Here is an 11,810-nt window from a genome sequence, read left to right as displayed (position 1 = left end):
CCAAAAAAAGACGTACCTAGCATTGAAAGCTCCCACGTATCGTGGGATCTGACAAAAAGTATTTTTAGGCACCTAGAACTAGAAAAGAAAAAGTTTGTTCATAGCCTCTGTGCTCACCATCTGACACTTAAAAAGGTATTATAACTTGAGACAAACCAAAATAACAATACATAATCACGGGAACAAAGCCCTCTCGGGAGTTTAGATTGGAGTTTTTTTTGTTGCGAAAAGTTTAGATTAGAGCTTGATGATTTAATTAGCCCACGTGCGAATTGCTCGGTGCACATGCACTAGTACTGCACTAGCCACATAAGTTGCCATAACAAGCGATGTTGTTCCCGCACACGAAATCAACGATTAATTTGCGTTATCCTCATAGAAATGCAGCCAGATTCCCAGATTTGCAGTCTGCATGGCATCATTAATTGAGGTGGCCCGATCTTTTCTTTACCGATTTGGCTGCTTTTTTTGGCCAAATATCGTTTTCGCGTGCCTCCCTGGAGAGAGGCTCCTCGTACCTGAATCGGGCAACCACAGCTGCACCAGCTAAGCAAGACACAGCTTCTCACAAAAATGTGCTTACAAGAAAATTCTACTCCTCCAGATCGATGCAACTTTTGTTTGTATCATGGCGACACTAGAGTGAGACGGAACTCTGCAATGCCGCGGAACAAAACTTAGTTTTATTTTCTAAAAGTTCCGCCATGTATTGATAATCATTCATAGTAGTATAAAGAACATAAAAAGCAATAAAAAATTATAAATTGGTCTTTGGATCACCTAGCGACGATTCCAAATACTAACGTGAGCTGAAAGCATGTTGTTGTCCTTGCCCCTCCATCACCGGAGTTACGCGAAGATTAAACGTGGTAGAGGTCATTGTAGTAGATAAATGAGAAGTCGTCGTGCTAGGACAATAAAGGATCAGCACACTAGAGCAACAACCATCACCATAGATGATATTTGTAGCTCAAAAGAGCTAGATCTAAAACCACACCAACAAACAATAAAACTGACTGAAATAAAACTACTCACCCTGATTCATATTTCATATTGACTTAACTTTGTCTAAAAACAAATATATCTAGTTAACAAACACGTCTAGATACATCCTAGACAAATTTGAGTCAATAAATTTAGATCGGAGAGAGTAAGTTTAATCAATTGATGTCTAACTATCAACAATGATGATATATACCTGGAGTACATTTAACACATGTTGTATTATATGGCACTCAAAACAGGTGATGCGAAAATTATACATCACCAAAAGTGGGTTTGCCATTATCTCGGCAATTTTGAGCTATTGGATGATGTAAATAGGACACCAGCAAAAGTAGAGAATATATGGATGGCGGTAGCGCGACCTGAGCATGTTGTTAGCAATGCGTCTGATCAAGGAGAGCGAGCGGGACTGGTTGGTGCGTTCGACGTGAGGCTTCACGACGAACAAATGTAGTGGCGGCGTCACACCGTCACGACCTATTTGTCGCCAGAAGGGCTCCGACGACTAGCTCGTGCGCGATGGCACACAACAACCCTCCTCGGGGCGGCGACTCAAAGAGAGAGGTATGGGAAAGAGGTCTGCGATGACTGTAAGCTCACCCTGAGCGCGATGGTGTGCTCGACGACGACGGGGGTGGACATAGGCAAGTGGGTCAGCGACAACCGAAGTTCGAAATGAGCGAATAGATAGCTACATGGGCTAGAAACGATGGCAGGATGCGTGGTGTGGGCTCCGTCGATGTCGTTCATGGCGTTCCGATGGTTGACGGTGATGAGATCATGATGGAAGGTGGCAAGTCGCGCGGGCGGGATGTGAGTTACATCACCTCGGCCAATATTACAGGTCATCCAACCAAATGTTACATTACCTGATAGGTCTACATCACTTGTGGGAGGCCCCCCTATTTTTTGCTCAATGTAATGTAAATATCAGTTTTTATCGTTCATTATAAGTCACTTGTTAGAGATGTTTTTACGTATAGTCTCTTTCCAGATTGGTGCATGTAAAAACACCTTGGTGTGATACGGCATGGGTACACAGTATGTACGCGCCGTTCTAGCGTAGGCTCCGATGTAAATTCCTGTGGACCCACTCGAGGTCGTATGATGGGACGTTAGCCTGCCGTAGCAGTCGTACGCGGGTGGTCCTTAACGGGTATGTAAAACAGAAACGGAGGGCCGCGACCCACGCATCATCATTGATCGGGTGGTCCTGATTCATCGTCGCACTGTCCTGCCACGCTAGGCTGGAATAACTGAAATTTTTTAGGTGGGGAGAGGAGACGCACCCGTACTTTGCCCTGTACACGGAGATATCCATCTTCTTCCTAGTCGTGCCCCAGTCTACGAGCACTCGAGCGGCGACGAGAGCATCACCGCACCTAATCCAGCTCCTGTGGAATCGACATCTCGTACTCATCATTTCCTACACGGGGCTCATGACATCGACCATGCAGCCAACTCCTCATCCAACCATTTTTTTTTAATTTCTGATAAGTCTTCTCCTCCAGCGAAACTAATTCCTCGTATGGTCCCTTCAACAAAACTATTTCGAAATCTTACCCCTAACTTCGATGTTACCAAGGAAGCCCGGCACGGAGTTGCTCTAGATGTTCAGCGCCAATGCTGATGGCGCCAACCTTGCTTCGGCTTCACGCGACTTGACGCCAACCCTGGTGCGGCGCCGATCAATCTTCACGCCGAGACCCGCACAATTTCAGCGTCGTTCAACCAGCGTAGAGCCCATGGATATGGATGAAGGGATTAGTTTGGCTTCCCCCAAAGGACCATACTTATCAAAACTATTCAACCAATTCCATATGGGCGGCAGTTCCTCCCGATCTCGTCCGGCCAGGGCGTTGGTCCTGGTCCCCTCTCCATCCGCTCGCTGCTCCAACGACGGTATAAGGGAGGGGGGCTCGGATTCCTCCGTCCTAGCCTAGTAGTTGGGGTTAGGTATTGTTTCCTATGGTGCACCGTTAGGGTGGTGGGAGCGGAGTTCGGACTAATAAATCTGCCTCAAATTTACTCCCAAATCGGCAACGAACTTTTGGGCGGCGTCTCGGAGTTGATAGCAACGTGTGCTGAACGGTTCTTCAGATCGACAGCTTGGTGTTCTCACCGTTCTTCATATCTGGTGAGATTAGTTTCTCGGTGTGTCGCTGGTGTTCGTTGTTATCCACTACAACGCTGACGGCTAGGACGAGATGATTTTTCTGGAGCGAAGATGTTGGTCTGGAGGTCAGGAAGGAAAGAAAATGCATCAACAATGATCTAAACAGGCGAGGCGGCGAGTTAATGGTCTTTCACATCTCCTCCCAAGTTTTCTGCTTCCGGAATGGGAGATCGTTCACCTTTGCACAGTTTTTATGGAAAGATGCTTTCCCGTCTTCGTCAAGTACCCTACATGGTCCTAAAGACTTGCGTGCAATACCGCTAGCATGGTCCACGGTCAGTTGCGGCTTGCTTTCATTAGACAGGTTGAATTCAACGACAAGCTGCTCATTTTCTTCCAATCGTTTTCCTAGGATGCATTTTCTTCCAATCGTTGATTGCACTGAAAACATTCGATTTGCAAAACGATTTGACTAGTAAGTTGCGTCAGATGCAAACAAATGCTTTCAGCTTCCCGTGGATTCAATAATGGTACTTCCAGTTAAATAAGAACGCTCACGTCAGTTTGGTCTTTTTGGATACACTAACCATCAAATTCGGTAAGCGTAAGGTTGTAGACAATTATACATTGAAAAGTAGTGCAGGCAAAGGAGAGTCATATATTTTTCTGCACTACAGTGTCGACAATTAGGTCATTTTCTTCTAGATAGGCCACTATCTAAAACGTGTGCATGTTTTATTCTCACTAACTAATTTTAGAGCATCTCTAACAGATAACTAATAATATGACACCGAAAAGTAGTGTTATATAAACTATACATCACAAAAGAAACCTAAATATAGGTCACGGATGCAGTTTTTTTTGTTTCCAAGGTGACGCAAAATATGTCACAACCAATACTATATACCCTTCTTCTTCTTCTTCTTCTTCTTCTTCTTCTTCTTCTTCTTCTTCTTCTTCTTCTTCTTCTTCTTTCTCTTCCTCTTCTTCCTCTTCTTCCTCTTCCTCTTCTTCCTCTTCCTCTTCCTCTTCTTCTTCTTCTTCTTCTTCTTCTTATTCTTCTTCTTCTTCTTCTTCTTCTTCTTCTTCAAGTTTAATAATTCAAACTTTATTTCAACACTTCTAATAATCCATTTCGACAGTTCAATACATTCAAACTTGACTCCGACAGCCGCCGTCTCTCCAAAACCCTAGCCGCGTCCACTTCAGCCTCCTCCATAGACCGATTTTGGATCTTTTGTCGTTGTTGACGCGATGAGGATTATCCTCGCAGTTTTAGTCACTTCTGCTATGTCCTCGACAATGGTGATTCGTACTCTCGGCTCTCCATTGACGTCGACAAGGCTAGTTGGTTTTTATTCCTTGACATATTGGTGTTGGTACTCTTGCCAATGTTGAATAACTGGTTTAATGGTTGCTCGCGTGCATGCAGCCTTGGTATTGCGGTTCAAACTAAAATTATGCGAGAACCTTTGTCGGTATTTACATGTCTATAGTTCGTTATATATCTTTGGCTTCCTTCAGAAGAGTACAAGATTATGTTCTGGAAGAAGAAAGAATTTAAAGACCTCGAAGATTTGTTAGTATCTTTTAGACTTTATTTTGTAGTCGTTGGACTCAGCTCGTGTATCTCTACCATGTACTATTTGTTACTGTGAATATATGTGGTATTGATTGTCAAAAAAAACTTGACTCTGACGATACATAAAACTTGACATCGACTAACGCTGGCCGTCTGTCGTAATCTCGGCGACGTAGAGATCGGATTGCCGTCTCCGAACGATGCGGAAACCCATCGAGCTCTTGGGGCATCGGGGTGGCATAACTCGGTTATGATTCTGAAGGGAAATGGTGGGACGGGGCTCGAAGGCGTAGTCAAGGAACATCGGCGGCGCGACTGCAGGAAGAAGAGGATGGAGGCATTCAACATGGAGCTTGGGCCACACGAGGTGGGGTGGGATTTGTTTTTTTGCACCACTCGTGTGGTGATGTATATTTGCGTTAGTTGGGCCAATTTTATATCCCATGATGCAAAATTGTACATCACCATATAGCTACAAATCATTTGTTGGAGAAGTGTTTTAGACCGCAAGTGATGTAAGAGTTGGTTTTAACATTATTATTTTAATTACACATTATTTGTTAGAGATGCTCTTAGCATGGACATGTTGAGAGAAAGCATGTGAATGGTACGTGGAACCATCTTATGTGTTTGTGTCTCTCTTGTAGGTGTCTATCTTCTAGCGCCTTTTGGGGAAGGTAAAAGTTATAGCAACATTATTTGGTATGAATGATAATGCTCTTTGAAAGAGGAATACTCCGTGGAATTAATTCTTTAACCAGGTTTACAAAATCACACTCTCATGTTGGGCCATGTTTGTGAAATTTTATGAAGAGAATCATACTGATTTATTGGTCGTTAGTGGGACGTAATGTGCGCGGTTCGGCCAAAAGGAAGGAAGTGGTTGAAGAGGCCGCAAAACGTGTGAAATCATCAATCTCATTGCAAGAGTACTTGGCCAAAATAATGATTGTTAAGGACGTGCAGAGTAAGAAAAGTAGAGAGTTGATGGAGCAAAAGAAAGTTAAACGCTTTATGGAGTAAAAACCAAAAAAATGTGGTGATTGAGAGGAACAAGATGGGTATGGAGACCTCAAAGTTAGAATTGCCGTGGAAAATCTTAGGATCGACATGTAAAAAGGTTGCAACAAACAATATCTAAACGAATCCGAAGCAACGCAAATAGATCTTGCGATGTTTACCAAGGAGGCCCGGATCATGTCAACCCACACAAACCTCATTGACCCGAAGACAAAGACTTTGTATGAAAAAGCTCGCACAGACTGATCATTCTATGTGCTTGTTGTATGTTCCTATGAACTATGTTCTATTTTTTGATCTTTTTTATACTTAATGGATGTTTGAAACATTTTAATTTCCAACATTATTTATGCCGGACAGACCAAGAATGCCATCTAGAGGGGGGTGAACATGCGCTCGAAACTTTTTACGTTGAGGACTTGAGAAAGTGCGGAATAAAACTAACGTTTAACTTGTCAAGCACAAAACATACAAACTAGAATTTACCTATGTACACTAACAACATATGTTAAGCAAGGCAGGCAACAAGGTGATAGCAAGATATATAACTTCAAGCACGAAGGCTATCACAAGGTAAAATTCATAAGTAAAGAAGCTCGGGTTGTAGAATAACCACATGGATGCGACCATGCATCCCAAAGTTCACACCATTGCGGATGCTACTATCCGTTGGAAAGGTGTGGGAGCACAAGGCACACCAAATGCCAAAATGGTGCACCATATTTCCTCGAGTCTTCCCACCAAAAGGGAAATCCTTGATTCACTATGGGATCCTTGAGGGTGGTCACCAAACCCATACAAGCTTGGGGTGAGCTCAGGAATTAATTGGATGATCCCAAGTAATCTCCATGAAGGTCACAAACTTGAAGCAAAATACACAAAAAATGGAGGCTCCCAAGTAATTTTCATTAACACCACAATGCCACAATGCCACAAAGGCCACACCGCCACAAAAGCCAACAAGCCATCTAGGGTTCCTAGAAGCCAAGAGGTACAAACTCCAGGTACAAGCACCCATGAGAAATCACCCACGAACTCACTTTACCGAAATCTCCGTATAGAATTCAAACATAAGCAAATAAAGTATTTTTTTGTATTTTTGAATTTAATAATTGTTGAAAATATAAGGTGTGGTAAAAGTGTTGGAAAGGTGTTTCTTTTTTTTTCTCTAAATGGAGGTTCTATCCCTAGCCTCTGCATCAAAATAATGCACACAACTTTCTTTTATTAAAATTATTCACCGGAACCTTTCTTATGATTAAAACTGGACCGGGGTTCATGGATTCACTTGTCTACTCTCTTTTTTAAGTTGTACTGGACACTAACAGTTCACCAATGATATAATATTAATGGATTTTAATATGTGATTGATAAGCATTCATATGGGCATCACATCCTAACATAGAGATGATGCAACACATCTCTCTTATACTGCACAAGAAAGGGAAAACTCCAAGCAATCTTGTATTAAGAATTAACAGAGCATAACTTTAAGTATTTTGACATGATGTTTCAATATCAAATATGCTATATTGACTCAACAAGATTACCACGGTTATCACATGATAAACATAGCACATGCATTCACTTTATCCATAGTGAGACAGCAAAGGTAAAGGTAAAAAAAACATAATAGATCATGAATTTTGTGTCACTATTCAATCACTATAACAATGCTACTCCATCTAATACACACATCTCCCACACATGTTCTCGCATGCAAGTTGGATCAGAACAAGCACTTAAGAACGGGGTATATAATATGCATCTATCAATAAATCTCACACATAATAGATTCCAATCTCATATAGCAATATCATAGAATAAAGATCCACCACATAGGAATTACATATATGACAATAATCATGTTGGGCAGCTCATATGATACTAAGATCTATGAGTAACAAGAGAGAAATAGATCAAGCTACTGCCACAAACCCATAGTCCAGAGGTGGACTACTCCCTATTTATCATGGTGTTGATGTGGAAGATTTTGGAGAAGGTGGAGATCCCTTCGACGGCGGGCTCCAGCGGAGTTTTCCCCTCCAATTTTCGCTGATGCAGCCCCTGTTTTGGTGTTTTGTCTCTCTACGACTCTCTTCAAGGAAACCTTGGGGGTCATATATATAGGGGTTTTAGGTCAAACGGAGTCTGTGGCCGAAAGAATCAGGCGAAACAGACGGCCGAGCTAGGGCGAAAAGAGGCAGGGTGGCGCGCCCACCCTTACTGGGCGCGCCTATGCTCCTTTGGGCCCCCAGGCTCCCTCGTGAGTTCCAAGCGCCCCAAATGCTTCTCGTGGTCAAATATTGACGTCCCCTAAATCTTATGTCAATTTGACTCCGTATAGGTCCTTGAAAGTGAAAAATATACAAAACAAGGTTTTCCTGTTCTACGGGGTTATAACCCAAATAATAAAGGGGATCATTGGTAAATCCCTATAAAGCAATATAAACATGGATATAACATCATATATGTTGCAAACATGTGGGAATATGTGTCAATAAAGTATAAAGTTCATGTATGCATTTTACATCCATCAACAACCCTCTATGCCGATGGTGCAGCAATCTTTATGACCCCTATTTGTGTGGATATTTCCAACCTTGCTTGCATCTTAAGAATCTTTGGGAGGTAAACAAGTCTTGACACAAAATTTGCAAAGAGTTTGGTGACTCCAATTCAATGAAATGAGATTGATATTTGGTCATGTTCTTGTTGACCTTACGGCTACCAAAACAATGTCCTCGATGAAATATCTTGGTCTCCCTCTTGTGGTAAATAATCTAAAGAGGATTCCCTTTCAATACCTTGAAATAAAGCAGTGGTGTGCAATTGGGTGATGTTTTGTAGAATTGTAGGCCAACCTCCCTTGGTGGTCTTGGTATTCTCAACATGGACAAATTTGCTAGAGCTCTTCATCTTATATGGCCATGGCTTGAGTGGACGGCCTAGGCTTTGAGTTGCAATGGAGAAACCGTGCAATGAGGACGATATGGATATATTATACTCTTAGAGAAGGATTACTAGGGGACGTTAACATCTCAAATCCACTTTATTGATGCCCCAGGTGACGTGGGCATTACCTTTCGGGTTACCGACATTGCCCTACCCTATACGATCTAACTGGAGGCCCATGAAGGTATTCGATGGCAAGATGGGCCACTGATGCGTGTAGTTGACACGTTCGTTGGGAACCCCAAGAGGAAGGTGTGATGCGCAGAGCGGCAAGTTTCCCTCAGTAAGAAACCAAGGTTTAATCGAACCAGTAGGAGTCAAGAAGCACGTTGAAGGTTGATGGCGGCGGGATGTAGTGCGGCGCAACACCGGAGATTCCGGCGCCAACGTGGAACCTGCACAACACAACCAAAGTACTTTGCCCCAACGAAACAGGTGAGGTTGTCAATCTCACCGGCTTGCCGTAACAAAGGATTAACCGTATTGTGTGGAAGATGATTGTTTGCAGAGAAAACAAGTAAAAACAAGTATTGCAGACAGATTTGTATTTCAGTATTAAAAGAATGGACTGGGGTCCACGAGTTCACTAGAGGTGTCTCTCCCATAAGATAAAAGCATGTTGGGTGAACAAATTACAGTCGGGCAATTGACAAATAGAGAGGGCATAACAATGCACATACATGACATGATAAGTATAGTGAGATTTAATTGGGCATTACGACAAAGTACATAGACCGCCATCCAACCGCATCTATGCCTAAAAAGTCCACCTTCAGGTTATCGTCCGAACCCCTCCAGTATTAAGTTGCAAAGCAACGGACAATTGCATTAAGTATGGTGCGTAATGTAATCAACAACTACATCCTCGGACATAGCGCCAATGTTTTATCCCTAGTGGCAACAAGCACAACACAACCTTAGAACTTTTCATCACTCGTCCAAGGTGTCAATGCAGGCATGAACCCACTATCGAGCATAAATACTCCCTCTTGGAGTTAAAAGTAAAAAAACTTGGCCAGAGCCTCTACTAGAAACGGAGAGCATGCAAGATCATAAACAACACATATGTAATAACTTGATAATTAACATGACATGGTATTCTCTATCCATCGGATCCCGACAAACACAACATAGAGTATTACAGATAGATGATCTTGATCATGTTAGGCAGCTCACAAGATCCAACAATGAAGCACAATGAGGAGAAGACAACCATCTAGCTACTGCTATGGACCCATAGTCCAGGGGTGAACTACTCACTCATCACTCCGGAGGCGACCATGGCGGTGTAGAGTCCTCCGAGAGATGAATCCCCTCTCCGGCAGGGTGCCGGAGGAGATCTCCGAATCCCCGAGATGGGATCGGCGGCGGCGGCGTCTCGGGAAGGTTTTCCGTATCGTGGTTTTTTCGCCTCAGGGGTTTCGCGACGGAGGCTTTAAGTAGGCGGAAGGGCAGAGTCGGGGGCCAGACGAGGGGGCCACACCATAGGGCGGCGCGGGCCCCCCTGGGCCGCGCCGCCTTGTGGTGTCGCCACCTCATGGCCCAACTTCGTGTGTTCTTCGGTCTTCTGGAAGCTCCGTGGAAAAATAGGCCCCTGGGTCTTCGTTTCGTCCAATTCCGAGAATATTTCGTTACTAGGATTTCTGAAACCAAAAACAGCAGAAAACGAGAACCGGCACTTCGGCATCTTGTTAATAGGTTAGTTCCGTAAAATGCACGAATATGACATAAAGTGTGCATAAAACATGTAGGTATCATCAATAATATGGCATAGAACATAAGAAATTATCGATACGTCGGAGACGTATCAAGCATCCCCAAGCTTAGTTCTCGCTCGTCCCGAGCGGGTAAAACGATAACAAAGATAATTTCTGAAGTGATATGCCATCATAACCTTGATCATACTATTTGTAAACATATGTAGTGAATGCACCGATCAAAACAATGGTAATGACATGAGAAAACAAGTGAATCATATAGCAAAGACTTTTCATGAATAGTACTTCAAGACAAGTATTAATAAGTCTTGCATAAGAGTTAACTCATAAAGCAACAAATCAAAGTAAAGGCATTGAAGCAACACAAAGGAAGATTAAGTTTCAGCGGTTGCTTTCAACTTGTAACATGTATATCTCATGGATAATTATCAACATAGAGTAATATAACAAGTACAATATGCAGATATGTAGGAATCAATGCACAGTTCACACAAGTGTTTGCTTCTTGAGGTGGAGAGAAATAGGTGAACTGACTCAACATAAAAGTAAAGAGAATGGTCCTTCAAAGAGGAAAGCATCGATTACTATATTTGTGCTAGAGCTTTTATTTTGAAAACATGAAACAATTTTGTCAACGGTAGTAATAAAGCATATGAGTTATGTACATTATATCTTACAAGTTGCAAGTCTCATGCATAGTATACTAATAGTGCCCGCACCTTGTCCTAATTAACTTGGACTACCGGATCTTTGCAATGCACATGTTTTGACCAAGTGTCACAATGGGGTACCTCCATGCCGCCCGTACAAAGGTCTAAGGAGAAAGCTCGCATTTTGGATTTCTCGCTTTTGATTATTCTCAACTTAGACATCCATACCGGGACAACATGGACACCGAGATAATGGACTCCTCTTTAATGCATAAGCATGTGGCAACAATTATTATTCTCTTATGAGATTGAGGATATATGTCCAAACTGAAACTTCCACCATGAATCATGGCTTTAGTTAGCGGCCCAAAGTTCTTCTCTAACAATATGCATGCTCCAACCATGAAGGTGGTAGATCTCTCTTACTTCAGACAAGACGGACATGCATAGCAACTCACATGATATCCAACAAAGAATAGTTGATGGCGTCCCCAGAAACATGGTTATCGCTCAACAAGCAACTTAATAATAGATAAAGTGCATAAGTACATATTCAATACTACAATAGTTTTAAGCTATTTGTCCCATGAGCTATATATTGCAAAGGTGAATGATGGAATTTTAAAGGTAGCACTCAAGCAATTTACTTTGGAATGGCGGATAAATACCATGTAGTAGGTAGGTATGGTGGACACAAATGGCATAGTGGTTGGCTCAAGTATTTTGGATGCATGAGAAGTATTCCCTCTCGATACAAGGTTTAG

Source organism: Lolium rigidum, chromosome 6, assembly GCF_022539505.1.
Source record: "Lolium rigidum isolate FL_2022 chromosome 6, APGP_CSIRO_Lrig_0.1, whole genome shotgun sequence".
NCBI lineage: Eukaryota > Viridiplantae > Streptophyta > Magnoliopsida > Poales > Poaceae > Lolium > Lolium rigidum.
The sequence above is the reverse complement of the archived record's forward strand: the minus strand, read 5'-3'. Positions refer to the sequence as shown.